General features: G+C 44.6%; 1 protein-coding gene across 13 annotated transcripts in view; it reads right to left on the bottom strand.

Annotated features, from left to right (window-relative positions):
* BEND7 (BEN domain containing 7) overlaps positions 1 to 22,126 on the bottom strand; it is a 79,882-nt gene that overhangs the window by 54,188 nt on the left and 3,568 nt on the right. The window lies entirely within an intron of this gene.

Raw genomic sequence — 22,126 nt, 5'->3', positions numbered from 1 at the left:
CACACACACACTTGAGCAAGTGGGGGGAGGGGCAGAGGGAGAGACTCTTCAAGCAGACTCCCCACTGAGTGGGCAGCCTGATGAAGGGCTTGATCTCACGACCCTGAGATCATGACCTGAACCAAAGCCAAGAGTTAGACGCTTAACCAACTGAGCCACTAGGCACCTCACCATCTTAATCATTTTTAAGTGCACAGTTCAGTTAATGATATTTGCATTGTTGTGCAACAGATCTCCAGAACCTTTACAATGACTTTAAGATTCCTTTTCCCTAAGGGGATTTTGTTTTTGAACTAAAGTATCTCTGTACTGCACTGGGAGTACTTAATAAATATTACTTAAAGAAAACTCTAAAATTATACAGATATAAAATATTTTCCATAAATAATAACATTAGAGGATGCTATTAGGAGCTATTTTGAACATCCTATCTTTTTACACTGTGCATCAGCTGGTGTCTTCCCAAAGATTGAGAGAAGTGGATTTTTTTTCCTCTAACCTGGGTGTTAAAGTGAAAGTGTTTTGCCAGAATTTTTTTCTCTCTAATCTCGGTGTTAAAATAAAAGTCACACCATTAAATGCTTGAAATTTAAACTATGATAAAAAGAAAAGGCCTACAGAACGTATCTATCAGGAAAAGCACAGCTCCTGCAAATAAATACAGCACATTTAATATAATGATGTTTTAATGCACTTAGCATCGTACAAAGCCAGATTTCTCTGTAGAATTGGTAACTGTATAATGAATCTAGGTATTTTGTGTTGCCCAGCTAGATATTTAGCTAATTAATACATGGATATATTATTGAAGATAAGGAAACTTTCATATACTGCTTTGAAATAAGTATCTCCAATATTTAAAAAGGTAATAAAAATATTACTTCTGCCTTTAATATCTCACACGGGTGAACACAAATGACACAGATTTCCAACTTTACAATATTGTTATATGTTGGTATCTGCCTGAGAGGAGAAATACTTTCATTCGTAATGAAACTATTTTTACATCAAACACCTGTGAAAATGACAACACAGATACAGTAAGTGATAGTCCAGATTTTATGAGAATGAATGACTAAGCACGATTTAAATAACGCAGAGCCAGCAAAATCGACGACCTCCTCAGGAGGTCTACCGCATGGGCTGTGTCTGGAAGCGCTCGGGGAGGGATCCCGAAGCTGCATGCAAACGTGCTGTCAGTTTCAGCACCCAAACATACACTTTCCCGGCTGGGGAACAGCCCAGTCTGGGCAAGAAGCTTCTTTCCTGTGGGGTTTTCATCCTCCATGTTCTCCCTGTGGGAAGCTGTGCACGCATCAGAGGCTGCAGCGCGCTGATCTCAGCGGGCACGGCTGGTGGCTGCCACGTCCCCTCCACTGGGCGCCCGCTCGGCCGCCTTCAGCCTGCTTCTCCAGCCAGTGCCAACCCACTTCTCCACACGGACCCTGACACCTCCAGCTAAAGGCTCCCCCTCTGTTCTGGAGATCGAGCTCTACGATAAAGGGCTGGCTTCAGGGGGAGAGAAAGAAAGTCACAGGATTCGGGAACCTGCTAAAAGCAAATGTGCTTTGTCACGACCTGAGTCTCTTAGTTCTGAAAATTACCAGAATGAACAGGCCACTTGAGTTTCACATGCTTTCTGTGTTTGTGTGGAGGACCAGCATCCGACCTGAATCCAGAAGAGGAGGTGAGAGTATAAAGGGAGCCTCTGGTTGGGGGTCATCCCAGCAATGTTTAGAAACATTTCTTCCAAAGTCAAAACAAAAACCCACCAAACTACAACAAATGAGGACCCGGTGGGGCCCGAGGAAGGAGGATAGCCGGGGCCACGGCAGCCCCGACGGGCTTCACTCAGAAGACCATGCACAGTCTATCTGCCTGTGAGGGATCTCAAAGGACAGAAGACAGAGAACTGCAGAAGTCAGAGCTGTAGGAGTCAATGAGGGAAAATCAAAGGGCAAGGCTGAGGAAGGCTGATCTCAGAAAGCTCCTCAGAAGAGACAGGCCGGGCGTCCCTAGATGACAACCAGACGGATGTGTGCAAATGGTGTCAGGGTAACTGAACTGTCCTTCCTTTGGCCAGAGAAGCCGGGGGCAGCCCTGAAAATGCCACCTGGGAAGAAGTCCTGGAGCCCCGCTACACATGCAGGCGATGGGGGTCTTGGGCAGAGGGAGGGGAAACGCTGCCTTGCCCGGTGGGGGCAGAGGGGACAGAGTATCAGAAATGAGAGCTGGAGACCAAAAGCAGGGATGACAAAAGCATCCGAATGAACAGACATAAACTGGGATGGAGTGGGTGCCGAATGCAGCAAGCAGGGTGAGCGGCGGAGGGTGGGCGGAGGCTCGGCCAGCAGGTGCTGGTGTGGTTCTGTGGACAGGCCCGCACTGGACCCCCTTCCCAACTGTGCTATCGTCCAACTCCCAGACTTCAGCTTCCTGAATCATACACTGAAGGTCTGAGCCAGGGGCACACAGACGCAGCTGCAGAGGGATGCTGGTTTACAAGAGGTTAACAGAGTGAAAGTCACAGGTATCCTTCTCAGAAAAAGTGGGCTTAATCTGTCCTCCCAGGGGAGCCCATTGTTTTTTGTTCTTTTGTTTTTTTTAATTGAGGGGACACAAGTTCTTTGACTTAAAAAGAAATGGTAAGAAGTGTGTAAGAGATTGAGATGGGAAGAGTTAGTTGACTTCTACTTGTCTTTCCAGTTGGGATCAATGTCTTCGCCATGTTTAATGCCAGGAAGAGGAAGCTCCACAAGCATGATTCTATATGGAAATGTGTGCACTTTCCTCATTTCTTTCCAAATCTATCTATGTCTTTACTTACACTCAACTCCAAGAGGCTGAATCTTTTTAGGAAAGACAAAAAGAAATCTTACTAAAAGGTAAAACAACCTTAACTGAAATCCTTTTGAGAGTTTGGACAAGGTCTAAAAAAAACCGCAGAATGAAATCTAACTTTGGCTAAATTTCCAGACTCTACCAGATCACTTTTTTTTTACATAAACAATATACAGGTATATAATAATAACTATTATACATATGATGGTTATGCATAATAATACATACAAAGTCTTCCAACACAGAAGTAAGTCATCATACACGATCTCTCTTAACTTGGCCAGGAGAGAAGAATATGCTACACAGACCATGATTACTCATAGTCTGGGATGATAAAAGGAAAAGATGATAACGTACAAACATAGAGTGAGAGATCATACGTAAACATCTTATGTCTATCTCCAAATGTCTTACTATGAAGATTCGTGAAGAACAGTCATCATATCTTTGCCCCACAAATGTTCTAATGTAGATGTATGGTAGGTATTCCATAAAACTTTCCTAAGTGGATGAAAGAAATGGCTTTTTGAAACCAGAATGAATCCAGTAGAATTAAATGTAATATTAATGTTATAAGCAAACAATATATTAATAGAGTGGAGTGAAAAAGTAGCAGAAATAAATTGCTCAACAAACATTATCAAGCACTTTCTGGGTCTCATCTGGTACCAATTAAAAGATAGCCCCTCTCCAAATCTCTTGACATTTTTTACCCAGATTGCTTTATACTGATTGTTGTTCTGAAAAATGGTCCTGGTTTTTCCTGGCCTGTTGACCCCAACTCTGTTGACTGTGTGCCCCAGGACTTCAGTGAGCAAACTGTCCTACTATTTGCCGATGATTCTGCTTCCTGTTAGAGCTAAAGACCTTCCCTGACGGTCCTGCTTTCCTGAAGCCCCAGCATGAAAGTTGTTCACCTACCATTGGGGCTGGGGATGGTGGCTCCCCAAAACATCACACTTTCGGCCACAGGAGAAAGCTCACTCTTGTCTGAGTTGATGCCCCAGAGCTATCGCCTCTTCCCCCTTCTTCCTCAATGGCAGTTCTGTGTGCCAGGGGTTCAAGCTCTCTAAGGGGAAGGACAGGTGATGAAGTTGAAATGTAGAGCGAGGTCATCTCATTAAGGGCCATACATGCCAGGCGAAGGAAGAATAATTTTACACTGGAGATACTGGGTTATTACTCCGGGTAATTTTAGATTCATATCTCTTTCAGTAGAAGGATAGTAAATAATCCTGCAGAAAAATAATTCTGGCAAAACTACGGGGAACGTGGCGTGGGGAGAGAAAACTAGTTACAGTGTCATTGCTGAAGGCTAAGTGAAGGACCTGACAGTCTGTGCCAGGCCGGGGGGTGGGGTGCAGCTGGAGAGAGACCCCGAAGAAGCTTCAGCAGATAGACCTGGTGCTAGGCTGGACATGGGGACGGTGGGGGTGGTGAAGGACGGGAACCCAGGAAAGAGAACGCCAAGGTTCCTAGCTTGGGTGACTGATGGATACTAACACCAGTCAGGGAATTAGAAAAAAAGGTTGCTGCGGAGTGAGGTCATAATGAGCCTAGTTCTGACAAAGAAAATTCCGATAATAAGCAGGCGGCTGAGTGGGAATGCAGCTGCGTTCATGGCTGGGACATAGAGCCGACTCCAGAGCCATCCTGTTAGTAGTTGCTACCACTACCAGAAGTCACGGGCCTCTGGACTGAGTAAGCCCCTGGGGTTCACTAACAATTCCAGGGGCGGAAGGGCACCTTATACAGAGATGCCAGGTTTCCCATCAATCTAGCATGAAGACAGTGCAAAACCCCCATCTCAATAGGAAAAGAGCCATGAGCTCATCTGTTTCCAAGCTGGCAAAGTGGGTCACCCCATTCCTCCTGGGCTCCTGACCCCTGGGGCAAGCAGCGGTCACCTTGGCCAGAAGTGAGTCATCTGCAAGCCCTCGCTCCCCCCGCCCCCAACATCAAGCCCACCGCAGGGGTGCCACCACCCGTGGAAACATGCCTCACCTGGAGGACTGACAGACTCTTAAAGAACCGAGGGACATTTCCACCATATTCGGTATTGGTTGACCTTCGTTACACTATCATGTCCAGTTTTGTACTATTTTAAAGAGGTTGTTGGGAGTCTTTAGGAGGTCATGAAAAGCCAACAGGAAAGGTTAAAGGGACAAGGACAGGCTCCAGGAGTTGGGTGTCTCACTGAGAAATAAATGGTTATCAAGTGACTTGTCTTCGACTATACTATGGGTTGTTACGGGTAGGACGTTGTTCTTTATGACCAAAGGAGAAATGGATCGAACTGTAGCTTCCAGGCAGGAGGCTGGGCAACATATGGTCTTCAAGAGCTGACCCTTCCAGCTCATACACACCAACCACACAGCAGAGACGCATCTGAGAACATGTGCAGAAGGAGGGACAAGAATGCTTTTCTGTTTGGGATGATGAAAAAATTCTGGAAACTGATAGTGGTGGTGGTTGCACAACACTGAATATACTTAAAAAATAATGTTTTAAAACTCTTTGCATTTTTCAGGTAATGACATATTAAAAGAGAAAAAAGTTGAGAGCATCAGTAAGAAATACTAAGATGACCCGGACTGATACTAAATTGTCCAACTCTCTCTTCTCAAACACCAGTAGAAGCAACATAGAGCCATGCTATAGAAAAGACTCACCCACAGCTGGTCAAATGACAGCAGTGAGAGAGAGAACAGGAAAAGGGGACAGGGTCCTTCCTCCCAATGCTACAGCTTTCTTCAGCACAGATCTCAACAAACGGGTCTCAGAGCAGAGGAATGTGAAGCAGATTCCGTGCTGTGGGGAGGCCTGAGGTGGACACCCTCAGTCCAAGCCCAACCTGACATGCAGATGCTATCAAGGTCCCCACCTGGCCACCCTCAGGGCTGAGAGCCATGTTGACAAGGGACAGGCAAGACTGGGATTCTACCTCAGCAAAAATGGTCTGGAAAGCATTAGTTTGTAGAGCAATGGTTTCCAAGTGAGCCCTTCTCTCTGATGCAAACTTCAGTGGAACCCCAATAAATAAAGCAGAGTAAAGCCTGCTTTAGAGAGCATGCCAGAACCCACATTCCTGACCAGTCCCTGGAGTGCATTCAGGAACTCTGTGGGCACCACACAACAGAGTCTGGCACACAACAGAGTCTATATGCCACTGAGATGGAAGGAGGCAAAGAGCATCTACAGAATCATTTAATTGTTCAAATCAAGCACTATGGTAAGGAGTAGCCAACTGCGTGTGTGTTGGCACGTGTGCGAGGACCCTGTTAAACTGAAAGTTAGAAGTGCAAATAATGAAGCAGCTCAGTATATACATGGCATTTTCATTTAAAGGGCAACTAAGTTCCTCTCAAATCTTTTTAGAGAATATCAGGTTCATTCATCCATTCAATAAATATTTACTGTACTACTACTAAATAGGAGATACCGTGTGACTAAAAAAAGGAAAAGAAAAAAGATAGAAGCTCCAGGGGCTCCCCGTCATGAGGGTGCAGTCCAGCAAGGGAGACACGTGAATGTACGAAAGATTTTAAAAACACGATGCCCCTCTTCTAACGAATGGCAGGCTTACCCAGGATAAGCCACCTGAAGCCAGGATGGGAGGCTGGAGCTCTTTTTACCTAAGACTGAGCATGTGAAGCCAGGACGGGTACCGAGAAAGAATGCCATGGATCCTAGATGGAAAACAGGCCTTCAAAGCAAAAAAGAATGAGATCTTGCCATTCACAACAACATGGATGGACCCAGAGGGTATCATGTTAAGTGAAATAAATCAGACAAAGAAAGATAGATACCATAGGTTTTCACCTATCTGTGGAATCTAAAAAACAAGACACTCAAAACTGAAACATACTCTTGAACACGGAGAACTGGGGGTTGCCCAAGAGGAGAGGAGTAGGAGGATGAGCAAAATAGATAAAGGGGATTAAGAGGTACAAATGTCTAATTGTAAAATAAGTCAAGGGGATGAAAAGTGTAACATAGGGAATCTAGTCAATCATATTATAATCACGTTGTACGGTGACAGATGGTGACTACAGTTACCACGGTGAGCACCGTGTAATGTATAGAATTGTCTGTTCGCGATGCTGTACACCTGAATCTACCATAATGTTGTATGTCAACTATACTTCAAAAAAATAAATAAAACCAATTGGACAGCTATAAAAAATGGGCTGTCATGTTGCTTCTCAAACGTGTCCCTCAAAGAACACCTACAAAGGAGAATAAACACCTATATGAAGTTCGGGGGCAAAGTCCTAAAAGGGGAGTAAGGAATAATTTTATTTGGGGCGCCTGGGTGGCTCAGTTGTTAAGCGTCTGCCTTTGGCTCAGGTCATGATCCCAGGGTCCTGGGATCGAGCCCCGCATCGGGCTCCCTGCTCTGCAGGGAGCCTGCTTCTCCCTCTCCCACTCCCCCTACTTGTGTTTCTGCTCTCGCTGTCTCTCTCTGTCAAATAAATAAATACAATCTTTAAAAAAAAAAAGGAATAATTTTATTTGATGTCTTCATATTTTACCTTAAAAAATGAATGCCAATACTATACTTTGCTTTCTACCCACCAAGATGTACAGGTTCCTGGAACCTGTGGAACAACGCTGGGCACTAGTTACAAGTCTGTAGTTTAAAATGCACTGGCCAGAGGGAGGAGGGCTGGACGGTTACAGAAGGCGAACGGCTCAGCTTTTTAAGTCCGGCTTTTGAATGCCCCCAGCGGCTTTCTAGGAGTACACATCTAGTGTCCATGGCCGAACAGACAAAACCAAGAGATTACATGGGACATGCCTTGGACATTGCATGAATTACAAGTGTTCAGGAATTGAGAGGAAGAGACCATTTTAAACTGGGAGGACTATGGCCCGTGTCATGAAGATGGTGAGATGTGAGTTGGTGAACAAAGATGGCTAGCATTTCCACGGGCCCTTCTGGGAAGAGAAAGGAGGGAACGGTATTGAGCAAAGACTGAACTCAGAGAAAAACAAAATGGGTAATGGTAAATAAGCTAACTTAGTTGGAGTTGAGGCACTGAGTGGGTAAAATGAACAGAAGGACCTTGATGCTTTTACTTCATCCTGCAAATGACAGGAAGTCAACAAAGGTTTTCCACGAGACCAGGATATATAAGAAGTAGCTGGAATTCCCCAACCAATTCTAAGAGAGGGCCTGCTTATCTCTCCCTCAAATGTTCTTATATGATGGAAAATGAACTTTTATTTTATAATAAACATAACATGGCTGCCCAACTGAATGCTCCTTGGATGTGTAATTCCAGCCATCATTAAGTGAGTAGGTCAGAAGCCAACACTTTAAGCAATGTTCAAGAATAATTGAGCCGAAGAGTTAAAATCCCAAATAAAAGAGAAAGGTCTTGCAAATAGTGAGGAAGACAAACACCAAAAATAGAAAACTGGGCAAAGGACATAAACAAGTAATTCACAAGAGAAAGAGTTTAAATCCCTTAATCTCCATAATTATTAATGTAATGAAAATTAAATAATGTGAAATTCTTTGTCTATTAATTTGGCGAAGACTGTAGATTCATAAAACCCATTTTTGGTGAAGGTGTAGGGTTATAGTCACTCTCATATGCTGAGGGTAGGTAACCTTTCTGGAGGGAAATTCAGCAATTCCACTTCCAGGAACTGATCCTATAGAAATATCACAGTGAGTACCCATGACATATATACAAAGGTACAAGGGCATCATTGTACTCGTGAAACTCTGGGAACCATCCAAACATTTATCAATGGAGCATGACATAAGTGAATCATGGCATGTCGGTGTAATGAAATTATGGTGTATGTTTACATATCCTGTAAAGAACGAAATAGCCCTTTTTATAGGCATTTGGAGGTATGCACAAGATAAACTGTAAACTCGTGACAGTTGATATCACGGTGACTTCGCTCACTACTTTATATCCAGGGCTGACTGCCTGTCTCAAACTAGCCACTCAATTCTTGTGGACTAAATGGAGACTCGGTTAAGCACCAAAGTTACAAAACATTATATAGCATGATCCCATCTTCCTTGCATTGTAACGCACGCAAAAACAACTCTACTGTTAACAGTGGTTGTTACTGGAGAGTGTGATGGGGACGGGATGTTTTCCTTTTTAATTGACACCTTTTTTTCACCTTTCTCAATTTTAACTTTAAAAATGGTTTTGAAATTAATACGTATTATTTCTTTGTAAGAAAAAAATGACCTGGGAGAATTATATACAATCTTGTCCCTATGATATGCTGGGTAGAGTGGCAGCTTTGGACGTGAAAGCTTACAATGTCACCCAGGAAAGACGAAGTCGGACAGGAATGAGCAACAGGTGGCTAGAGAGAGCACTGGAAGCAAGTCAAGGAAAGCGGGTGCTGGGGTGCGGCCTATTTTGCAACTCTTGGTGTACAGGGCTAAGATTACTTTTCCTTGAAGCTCATATAAGCCATGTATTCTTTATTTTTTTTCAAGTTTGTTTATGTATGTGTGTATGTACATAAGTAATCTCTACACCCAAGGTGGGGCTCGAACTCACGACCCTGAGATCAAGAGTCACACGCTCTTCCAATTGAGCCAGCCAGGCGCCCCAACCCATGTATTTTTAAATTTTTTTTATTTTAATTTTTTTTATTTTTTTTTAAAGATTTTATTTATTTATTTGACAGAGAGAGACACAGCGAGAGAGGAAACACCAGCAAGGGGAATGGGAGAGGGAGAAGCAGGCTCCCCGCTGAGCAGGGAGCCCGATGTGGGACTTGATCCCAGGACCCTGGGATCATGACCTGAGCCGAAGGCAGTCGCTTAACCGACTGAGCCACCCAGGCGCCCCCCATGTATTTTTTTAAAGTCATTTGGCAGTATGTGGGGGGGAAGTGTTATAGCCACCATTCACGGAGCACGCACTATGTACCAGGCCCTCCAGCAAACTCTGCCAACTTTCAATCCTGATGACAAGCTAAGAGGTTCGAATGTTGATGAATACATTTTACCCAGGAAATAACAGAGACTTTGAGATTAGAGTTTTAAACTGGGTAGATCAGGCACCAAGGTCCATGAGCTACCCCCCTACTAAAGTGCTCAAGGAACTGGATGACTGGCAGGAAGGAGGCCATTCACAAAATAATCCAGCTGCATGGTATCCAGGAAGCTGTCAGACGCACACTGGGTGCTGTTTGAACTAGTTAGCACCTTAACCACCCAGCTAGGTTAACAAACATGGTAGAAACAATGGTTTGAACTAGTTAGCACCTTAACCACCCAGTTAGGTTAACAAACATATGGTAGAAACAATGGATTTCAACTATTCTCCTTTCTAACGAAGGAAAATAAGGTTCAGCTATTTCTTTTTAAATTGGCAGCATGGTTCTTGTGAATCCTGTGAGTTCTGCAGAAGCCAAATATTAACACGTAGAAGACATGCAATCAGAATTTATTTATGTTCATGATTCTGTGAAACACAGCAAAAGTCTTTGAATGTGGCAATACACATAGGTTAAATATAACAAGACTGCAGATTAAGAGCTGCTTCCATATTCCTATAGTAGCATAACCAAAATCTTGCCTTCATTCAATAAGGGATAAAATGTTCATAATTTACTGTCTGGAAAGAGATAGTCCTTTTCGATAGAATTTGAAATGCTGATCCTCTGCCTTCCTGTACAGAAAACTTCTAAAAGAATGCTAATACAGATGTGCAAATCTCCCCTCACTGAGCCGTCAATTTACACATCCACATCATGGATCAGTTAAATATGAACGTGATTCAGTACTGGCCATACTGTGTTTCTTCAGCCATTTAAAATTTTAAAATATTCCAAGTTAAATATACATGCTGTTGTATAGTCTCATCTTCAAAGTAAATAGTGTTACTGATGATGAGAAATGGATCATATGCACAGCACCTTTTTCTTCCAAGGATTTCAGGGAACTCCGCTAAGTCTGGGTCCAAAAGCACCTGGAGAGTGTAGTCTTTCTCGAGTGAGACTAATGACAAATCTCCAGGGGTAAGGCAATCATGGCTTAAGTCAGTGGGTTCCAAACTTTTTTGACCATAGTTCATAGCAAGAAATATATTTTTCATGATGATTTCACACACTTCCATACACACACACACACAAACACACACACACACTACCTACATAACTAAAAAAAGATACATGAATTTATCCTTCCTGCGAGCAATGCACTCTGACATTTTCTATTCTACTCTATCTTTGTTATTATTATTACTGTTATTGTTGTTAGCTCATGTGGGTGACAATCTGCTAAACTGATTTCATGACCCACTTACAGGTCACAACCATTGGTCTGAAAAGCCCTGCCTTAAATGTCGAAGGTTTTCAGGATGTTGCCTGGGCAGGCTTCTCCTCCCCAGACCCCTTCTGGACCCTCGATCCTCTCTTTGGCTCCAGTGACCATCTGTATGTGAGGATTCCAGCCCTGATCCTACTTCGGGGCTCCAGACCCACACACCCAATTGCCCACTGGACAGCCCCACTTGCAACAGCAACCTTAAGTCCATATCCCAAACTGTATTTAATGCTGACTCTCCGCGAGCACCAACCCAGCCATCCAAGTCAGAAACCTGGAACTTCTCTCTCTCCCTGCCCTCCCACAGCCAATTAATCACAGAGTCCTGCTGATTGTGACTTCTGAATCCTTCCACTTCTCTCCATCCGCCGGTTCCCATGGTCTCTTGATGGGGCTCCTGCCAAAAGCCTCCAGTGTCGCGCCCCTCCCTCCAATCCCTCTTCCACCCCGAAGGCAGTGTGACCTCTCAAACATGCAAACCTCATTACATGACACACCTCACTGGATGCCAGCCACCTCCGGAAGGAGCCTGGCTCTGCATCTCCTGGCCTATTTCTCCAGTCAGCTCTTGCCACGTTCCCTCCCCGACCCCCACCTCCCTTATTCTAAACTGGTGGCTCTCAGGTCTGGCTGCACATTAGGATCACCTAGACAACTTTGTAAAAATACTGGCGCCCAGGCCTCACTTCAGGACAGTTAAATACCAATCCAATTAGTGGCTGTAAGGGATAGCCGGAGGGCTCTCTGCTTTCGTTTGGAAGGAAGGTCTCTCAGTGGTCTGGAAGCGCTCTCACTTCCTGGCCTTCACACAGCCTCAGCTCCAGCCCCACCCCACACTTATCCTTCAGGTCTCAGCTGAAATGTCATCATCTCAAGGCCCATATCCCCTAATCCCCCAGGCCTGGCCAGGCCCTCCCCATTCTGTGTTCCCATATAATCCTGCATCCCCCTATCGCAACCTCGTGAGCTTCAAAATCTCTTAGCTACTCACCAAACACCCACAAAATGAACACAAGAATAAGTCAATTCTGGGATCAGATATGCCGAGAAGCTGCAGTTGAGGAAAACACCAGTGACGGGTCAAGACGTAGATCAACATCTGTGTTGTCTTACATTCTCATTTCCACGGAGTGTGTAGGGTTGGAAGCAGAGGCCCCTTGGTGCCTAAATTCAATCGTGTCTTCCTATGAAAGCTTTCCCAAAGGAACACAGCTCATCCTCATCGTGTTCCTAGTTCATCAGAGGTGACAGACAGGGACTCATGTGCCCCACTTAATGAAGGATAAGACTAAGTTGCGTGCCCAGAATGACCAAAGCAGACCAGAGGAAGGCAAGTCGGATCTGGGCCGCGCATGTCCGTGTTGCTCAAGGCAGCAGGCTCTGTCTTCCAGAGTAGAGCTAAACAGCAGAACAACGAATGTACGGAGAAAGCTAAGGCTAACATTCCTGCAGCAACTCCTTTTCAACTGTATTTCACACAATGCTTATTACAGTACCCATTAAAGTCTTGCTAGTAATTGAAAAAATTATATATGTGCAATGAGCGTGAGTTAATGTTAACAGAAGAACCTTAACTTTTGCATCTCCTGACTTTTTACTTTTGGCTTGTACCTTAACCTTGCATTTTTGTGGGGTTCTTTACATTTTATATGGAGGTGTAAAGTCACATTTGAGATATAATTCCGTTAGCCATACAAGCAATTTCATAAGGCTATTATGTTGCATCAACTTTTTCTGTAAAAATAAATTGTTAAGGATATTATTCCTGGAACAGAATAAATTCTTGGAATTACTGAGTAACTTATGTACTGTACCACTGTTCCAAGAACACATTACTTATTTTATCATGACAAAGTAAAGTTATTAATCTTCTGGCTTCCATTTCAACAATGAGAAATGCCGCGAGATACAGAGACACCTGTGTTACATTTCAGTTCAACTTTCTATCATCCATAAACATCTCCGTTTTGGACACCTCATCCAAACAAATGCTCACAGAATACTTCTATGTAGCATTCGATTTTATGAAACTATAAAAGTTCCTTGCTGTTAATTACAGAGACAAATGTCTCATCACCCATTTGGTTACCAGATAGCATAATTAGTTTTCTCCACTAACCTTTCAGATATAAAATTTGATTTCTGAGTAAAAAAACATTGTAAAACCCTTGCAATTCAAATGATACAGTATATCTGGATATGTTTGGAAAAAAATCCAATACTAAGAAAACAATTGTATGGATTCTTATTTACAAGGATACTGATTGTCTGGAATACTGAAAGGAAATCTGTCTAAACTTCTTAATGATTTTAAAATATATGATCGAATATGCATGTAATAAGCTGTCCTTTGTATAGAAAGGAGGCTCAGTAACCTGACCATGAATGGAATGTGCCCTTTGATCTCGCCCTGGGTATGGTGATGCGGCTGAGTGGGTCCACCTTGGCCCCTCGTTTCTACCCCCTTCACACGGGCATCTGGGAGAGAGCCGGGTGAAGGGGTGTCTAGTCTAGAGCAAGGCAATAGCGTTTCTCTGCTCAAAGCTAACTGACCCCACAGCCTTGGCCTGCAGAGGACCACGTGCCAGCTGACATGTGTAGGGGGTGGGTGCTCCTGACATTTATATACATTGATGCTGCCAACATTCAGTCCTCTTGTAACATGCGGGACAGTCCTGCACAAGAAAACCGTCTCGCTGCAATAGACGGTCCCACTCAGATCAGCTGATAATTGGCAGCAAGTTGCATTTTTAACATGTTTTAAACATGGTACTCATTTGTTTGTTCAAAAATAGTTACCGAGAATCGACTTTGTCAAGTATCGTGTACTAGGAACACGGTCAATGGAGTCTTGCCCTGCAGGAATTCAAGCTGAGACTGGACAAATGAAGGCTCAGAGAGACAGGGCGGTAGAGGTCATACCAGGCAGAGCCCAGCCAAGGCAGACGCCAGGCCCACAGGACTGCAGGTCCGGGAGATGCCCACACAGCATGGTCTGTCGGTGGGGGGCTGGGGGCTGGGGCTGGTATACACTCACAGGCACAGAGGTTCGTCCTCTTTCAGGGTTCAACTTTAATAGGGGGTCCTGCCATTAACCTAATCCAAAAGGAACAAGAATAGGAAATGAAAAATAAAGCTTCTATGGTCAGTCAGTGTTGACAAATTTTACTCCTGATATGTGAGGTCCAGTTAGCTACTAAGAAGGAAGTGTAAATTTTCACCCCTTGAAGCCAGGGCAGAACTTAGAGGTGAGATTGAATAATAAAGTTTCCAAGTGGCTGATTCCACCACTTGACTTTGAATTTAAAAGTGGACATCTCACTCATTCCCTGAGCGTGTACTGATGATTATTATGTGACCAGCGTGGTGCCGGGCAGTGGGGACACAGAGATGATTCTTGGGGAGTTTACACCCCAGTCGGGAGAGAGAGAGAGAAGTAAACCAGCAATGCCTTTGCTTTGATGGCACCACACTGTGGAGGCTGCGGAGGGAGAGGTGAGGGGAATCAGAGAAGACTGCCTGGAGGAAGTTACATCAACTTGGAGTCTTTAGGGAAAAGAGAAAGCCAAGCAAAGAAGAGGGAGGATGATGCAAGTGTGAAATTCCAAGCAGAGGAATTTTTGTGGCTTCCGTGCAGCCACCAGGGTGAGAAAGTGCCTGGCTTCAAAGGCGAGGACGGATTCCTGTTGCAGGAATGAAAGCGGTCTGGTATGGCTGACGCCTGGGAGCTGGAAGGACAGCGTCAGCAATAAGCTCCAAGGATACGGGTGGCAGTTCATGCAGAGTCTTATCTGTCAGGCTTAGGGGTCTCAGTCCTAACCTGAAAGCCGCAGACAATGAAGACATTCAGGCAAGGAGCAACCCAAGTGGCCCAGTCCCTGGATAAACCCTGCAGATTTGGGCATCTGCTCCTTGCGGGGTTCACACCCCCTACTACTGCGGACGCGCATTCGGGCACATTCGATTCCAGGTAGCGTTCTCTCCAGTAATCTGTGACTTATGAGAATAACAGAGTTCCTTTGTAAATGTCCTAGATCTATTTTTAACTTGGAGATGCAAAACATACTGTTCCAAAATCTTTATCTTATAGATGGCCATGTTATTTTCTTCCAAAAGTAAAAATCCATATTCCCATGGGAACCAGAGAGGCTAAATTGTTAATACATCTCCTTTGAGCCTGTCCTTCTTGGAGGGTTGTTTGTTTTTGTTTTTTTTTTTCCTAATAATTTGGTCATGATCAGAGTAGGAACAGCAAATGATCACAATGTATGGTATATTTTACCCCGAGAGTGGTTCCTGAACCACACCAAGTCTTGAAGAGAAAAAGAAAGAAGGAACTTTTTCTTGGGACACGGAAGGGGGTTGGTGAGCGGGCATAGCGTGTGCGCTCCCTCACGGTGTGACCTGCACCAAGGCCTGTTGAATGCTTGGCTTTTGGTTTTCCTGAAATTTAGATAGGGCAAATCGCTTCCTCTGGAACCTGAGAACCAGACAATGCCAAAAAACAGTTGATAAACAGGTCAGTCCTCTCTTAAGCACCCTTGAGAGGGTACACCAATGTTACAGCACAATATGGAGCCAGGAGAGCACAGACCATTTTTGTTTTGATTTTCAACATGTCGCTGGCTTTCGTACATGAGGGCCTCTCCTTTTTGGTCTTTTCTAGACTTGAAGGGAAAAAAAAAAGATTTCAAGTTGTATCTCACAAATCAACATCAGAAATCCCAAATTTCTGTGCTAGTTGAATATATTATAAAAGATTCTTCCAGTTAAATGTGGCATATTTTAGTTTGGCTCACTAAATTTCTCCAAAATCTCAACAGAGTGGTGTATTTGAAAGCAACTCTTCAGGGGCGCCTGGGTGGCTCAGTCGGTTAAGCGTCTGCCTGCAGCTCAGGTCATGATCTCAGGGTCCTGGGATCAAGTCCCGAGTCGGGCTCCCTCCTCAATGGGAGCCTGCTTCTCCCTCTCCCTCTCCCCCCACTTGTGCGTGCTCTCCCTCTCAAATAAATAAATAAAATCTTAAAAAAAATAAATTAAAGCAACTCTTCATTGGTCTGTACGACAGTGTCCAACATATTCACACACTTAGATATTTGAGTACCTATCATCTGGGTACCTATTATGAACATTACACTGTGCTGTGCGCTTCAAAGGATACGAAAAAGAATCCAGGTCACACTTGCTCTGTGATCTTAGAATTTACACGAGGAGAGATGGTGCAAATAAACAACCACAATTCAATGCGGTAATTGTTCAGATTTGGGGGCAAATGGGGGTGTCTGCAGGGTAACTTGGAGAGCAATAAAGCTGTGTACAAAATAAGTAGGTATTAGGTAGTATGTGGTAAGTGCCATAAAAGAATGATGTTATTATTTAGTGCTAAGATGTTCAGAAGAACATTTAAATTCTATTTCCAGAAGGAGAAGGGACAAAGGGATAATAAAAATAAGAATACAGCATTTCCTACTTTGAAAAAGTGTTTTGTCATTTGGGGTTCCTATATACCGTAGGGGAACCTGCTGGGGAGGTCAGGGCCAACATTACTTTTCTATTACAGAGGATAAAGAAAACCCCTCAAGAGTTTTGGGCAAGGTATTATTTATTAACTGTTAACCTGAGATTTAGACCAAGGTTTTCTGACTTTAAACCTGACTTCTCTCTACTGTGCTAGACAAACTGAGAAGGCCTCCAGGCCTAGGTAATGTTTGAATTGGGCTTTAGAAACCAATAGGAGATAGGACTGTAATAGATGGAGTCTGGAAAAGGGCGAAGACATGGGAGCGCCTGGAGAGAGCAGGCTGGTGAGAGGCACACACGTGGGCAGGGCAAGGTGCTCCCAGAAGGACTCCTAAGAGACCAGGCTGACATAAGCACATGTTTTTGGTAGGAAGAAGGAGATAAGACTAGAAAGGTGAACTAGGAGCAGACAACGAACAGCAAAAGGAGGAGGACGGGGCCCTGGCTTTCTCAGAGGCTGCACGGCAGAGCAGAAACGTCAGGCTCTCCTCTGCGCGCTCTCTGACCCTGGGCAAACTGACATTTCCAAAGACCCCTCTTTTTCATTTAAAAATGGAAATAGGGCGCCTGGGTGGCTCAGTTGGTTAAGCGACTGCCTTCGGCTCGGGTCATGGTCCTGGAGTCCCGGGATCGAGTCCCGCATCGGGCTCCCTGCTTAGCTGGGGGTCTGCTTCTCCCTCTGCCCTCTTCCCTCTCGTGCTCTCTCTCATTCTCTCTCTCAGATAAATAAATAAAAAATCTTTAGAAAATAAAAAAAAATAAAAAAAAATAAGATTTTATTTATTTGGGCGCCTGGGTGGCTCAGATGGTTAAGCGACTGCCTTGGGCTCAGGTCATGATCCTGGAGTCCCGGGATCGAGTCCCGCATCGGGCTCCCTGCTCGGCGGGGAGTCTGCTTCTCCCTCTGACCCTCACCCCTCTCATTCTCTCTGTCTCAAATAAATAAAATCTTTAAAAAAAAAAAATAAGTAAAAAAAAATAAAAATGGAAATAATACTATTCCTCCAGTACAGGAAGTGCCCCACGCACAGCAGATGTTCAAGCCACATTACTTCCTTTCTTCCCAAGTGGGTCCTAGGCTCTGCCCAGTCGAAGCTTCTGCCCGCCCCTCCCTGCTGCCGCCAGACGGTGCCCCGTCACCTTTGGAGCCCTGCTCTGCCGCGGAGAGGCTGAGGAGTCACACACGCCGCTCAGCCTACGTGGCCCGAAGGGCAGAGGAAGGCAGGACAGCAAGCAGCCCTGACGTGGTGAGCGAGCGCAGAACCGGACATCGAGGGACCCGGTTTTAAAGCATGCTCAACTACTAATTACCGTGAGCCCTGGTGCAAATCACTTTCACCTCCGAGCTCAGCTTCCTGTCTCCATAACAGATATAACACCCGCCTCACGGTGTAGTTGAGATATTAGCTAAATGATTAATCCAAGTACGCGACCGGCCTAACTGCAAACACCTCCTGAACGTTAGGCAGTGAGTGATATCTAAGAGCGTCTAAGTCTGCATCTACAGCTACAGAAGCATATTTTCACGTGCGCTTCTATTCAAGGAAGCCATCAGTGTTCAACAGTCTCTCTCAACCTTGACTTTGCTTGCAATTGTTTTGGAAGCCATTTGTGGACCTAGAGGATGAGCAGGCCTACTTTTAGTGCTGTAGGAAACCTTAGAAACCGTTCAGACCAGAGGTTTTTCCATGGGGACGAGGACACCCTAAAAGCTGCAAGACGCCTGCAGAGGTGGGGAGGCAGAGGTGGGACGTGTCACCTGGGATAACAGGCAAAGTTCTTACCATAGAGCCTGGCACACAGCCAGCTCTCCCAAAATGATACCTACCATTACTGGCCATGTTTCTAACCCCAAGAAACACTCAGGCCCACTTGGACCTTCATGTTATTTGAGGGTGCTTCTCACTCATGGAACTCCAGCCACACGTGAGGTGACACATCGGGGCCCCTTCCCTCTTGGGAGGAAACAGGAAGCAGGCGGGACCCAGGCCGCCTGACTCTAGGTAAAGAGCACCCCCATTTAACACATGCACCTGCCCACTTCTCCGGGAAGGAGACTTACATTGCCGTGAGAGGCTGACTCCCTAGCCTGGAAAAGTGGGTAGGGATTATCTGAGTGTGTCATCTTTGAGGAGACTCTGGGGACCCTGGTGGGGGCAGCTGTCATCAGCAAAGCCACTGAAGAAGATTTCAAAATTCAGACATCTCGACCCCGCTCAACTGGCATGGCTATGATATGCTGTGCTTTGTCTTCTGAAAGTTGTGTAACAGAACTGAGGATCAAAAGGAACTAGAACAGGGCCAGGGCCTGGCATGTAATTGGAGCTCAATAAATATTTGTCGAGTGAATAAACGAGTGAGACCGAACACCTGAAAATCAGACATGTTCCAAATTTATATATAATGACAGTAAATCTAAAACAAAACCCAATGTCTCAAAAGAGATCTTATCAAATGTTTGTGTTACTGTTACAAGTAATAAACTCACCATCTCACTAAAATATTTTCCAAAAGTGCCTTGCTATACCAGGTAAGGTCTCCTGATGATCCTTGAACTGTCTGGCCCGACATGGTAGAGGGGAAAGATCTCTGGACAGGAGCCATGGGTCTACTCCAGGTTCCACTATTTATGAGCAAGTTGCTTTACTCTGAGCCTCAGTTCTGTCCTCTAGGTAATGGGAATAAGGACATCTGCCCCAGTGACCTTACAGGAATACAGTAAAAACCACAGGATGACAGGCGTGGAAGCAGTTTTTAAACGGGCGACACTCACTTAACGTCTGATTCTAAGGACCCTTCGCTCTCTGCTGTAGCTTCTGGCACCCTTCCCACCTGGATCTTCTCCAGCTCCCCTCTGCCTATCCAAATCGTACCCAAGTCTGAGGTCTAGCCTTTCCAGAGCTCTCCACTTGACCCTACATTTGATCCTTCCCTTCCAACGCAGCTTTTGCTCATTGCCCTAGTGGTTCCTATTTGTCAGTTAATTATCGTTCACACAGAGAGGCATGCAGTGGGGTATTTCCAGCACAGGCAATGTGCACTGGGATCCCAGCTATGGCACTTGCTACTTGAGAGGCCCTGGCAGGCTACCAAACATCCAAGTCTCATGTACAAAATGGGGATGACAGTGACTTACAGATTTGCCCTGAGAGGTAAATGAGATAACTCATGTGAGGTACTCAAGTCAACACCGTGCACGCGGAGAGTGCCCAACGACTGGAGCTGTTATGATTATTGAATATTGCTTCTTAACTGTGTTCTGAACTTGTCCCATCTCCCCAACTGGACTTAATCTTTGAGAACAAGGTCTCTGTCCTTTCCATTTCTTTGGTTGCCCCAACCCCACTCCCATTCCAGAAAAGCGCTGGGTGCTTTTCTCAGAAAACATCTGTTGAATTGATTAAAACAATTTTTTGTTTTTCTTCAAACAGGGCTCAAATTTTTATGGTAGCCCGTCACAGCCATCCTGACAATGTCAACATCCACAGGGCAAAGTAACCTCCTCTGGCCCTATTATCACCTTAAAAATGTGTGAATAACTCCCAAAGCACTCAGCCAAGCCATTCACACTATTGAGCTATCCTACCATGTTGGATGTGCTACATTAGTCAACAGCCTAAAAATATTCCAGAGAAATAGATTTCATGTGGGAACTCTGCCAAAACCCAGAGCACTCACTCTCTTTTCCCGAGACATGAACTTTAATCTTATAGGTGCAGATAATAATAATAATGTCTCAAAAGAGATCTTATCAAATGTTTGTGTTATTGTTACAAGTAATAAACTCACCCTCTCACTAAAATATTTTCCAAAAGTGCCTACACCCATGATCTCCAAAGAGCTTCTCTGAGTTCTAGACTGGCCACTCTGCACCTCTAGCTGGGAAGCCCTCTTATACAACACCCTAGGGGCCATGTTTTAGGACTCAGATTATAGTTGAAACAGTTCTTCTGGCGTTTTGCTAACAAACTCCCTTGGATGTCATAAACCTCACACTGAATTCTACACCCTAACAAGTAACATTATGGATAGACTCCAGCAATTTATAAAACAAACATGCTTTAAATATATATATATATTTTTAAAGATTTTATTTATTTGACAGAGAGAGACACAGCGAGAGAGGGAACCCAACCAGGGGGAGTGGGAGAGGGAGAAGCAGGCTTCCCGCTGAGCAGGAAGCCCTATGCGGGGCTCGATCCCAGGACCCTGGGATCATGACCTGAGCTGAAGGCAGACGCTTAAAGACTGAGCCACCCAGGTGCCCCAACAAACATGCTTTAAATCTATGTTTTGGGAAGAGTACCTATAAACTAAAAATGCCTGTTTTAGAACATCGTCAACAACCAAATTCTTAATTTGCTATGTTTTCAGTAACTATTCCCAACTGCTCTAGAAATTATGTTAGCGTAATCATTTGCTCTTCCAGTTTTTAAAAAAATTGACCTGGAAATCACAAGACACAAATGTTCTCTGGGAACCATATCCCACCTCCCCCAGAATGAGCAAGACTGAGAAGTAAGCCAGGCACACGTTTGCACTGTTCAATCTTTGGTCTCTTGATGTCTGAGGCCGTCTTAACCAGCAACTTGAAAAGCTTATCCTGACCCTGGTCTTTGGCTAATGTTCTCTTATCTTCCTGGACTCAAGCTGGGAAAACTGAAAGCAGCAATGTGTGCCCCCTTCAAGAGTTTGCATTTTACTGAATTCTGAGCACCAGCATCTTCCTGTTCTTCATCCCCTTACTCTGTCATACCCAGAATTACCTCACTGTATAGCGTCCTTACTGTTTTCCAAATATACAGCAGAACGGGGGGGGGGGGGGGCGAAGCCTGCTTTGTTGAAGAATAACTCAACCAAGGACATGATGTTCCATTTTTATGATAAATGTAAGTTTTCTACTAATAGGCAAATTCCTCATTTCCAATGACTAAGACGAGGGGTATTTAGATACAGAATTCCAACCAATCAAGTTTAGGGAACTGAAACTACAGAATTCCAATTGATTCAGTTTAAGGAACTGAAGAGAGTACAATCCAAGAATGTTCTCCTTCTGGGTTGTAGCATTTCACTTGATGATTCACTTTTTGGTTTTTAGTTCTCTTAACCGTAAACAGGTGCTGAGCATAGTTGCCGGCCTCAGTGACAGTCTGCTCGGATGCAAAGATCTACGTGCCTTCACTGGTCGCTTATGTAAGGAATGCTGAGCCTTCCCTCCTGTTTCACCTCTATCAAGTATCCGTTTTGATTTCTCAGTCCTTCGCAACCCACCATTTCTCTCCCTCAAAGCCAAAAAGAGAGATCCTGGTGACAGAGTACTCCACCATCTGGTTTTCATGTTGTTGGGATTTGCAGTACTACGCACACTGGGTCTGAGCAGCAATCCTACTTCCTTCAGCCCTCGATACTCCCCAGAGAGCTGGCAAAGCTGGCCCTTGCTTTTCA

This window comes from Mirounga angustirostris, unplaced genomic scaffold, assembly GCF_029215605.1.
Source record: "Mirounga angustirostris isolate CCGP_5_RB_7025 unplaced genomic scaffold, mMirAng1.0.hap1 SCAF_5, whole genome shotgun sequence".
NCBI classification, from domain to species: domain Eukaryota; kingdom Metazoa; phylum Chordata; class Mammalia; order Carnivora; family Phocidae; genus Mirounga; species Mirounga angustirostris.
Note: the sequence above shows the minus strand (reverse complement) of the source record. Positions and strands in the feature narration are given on the sequence as shown.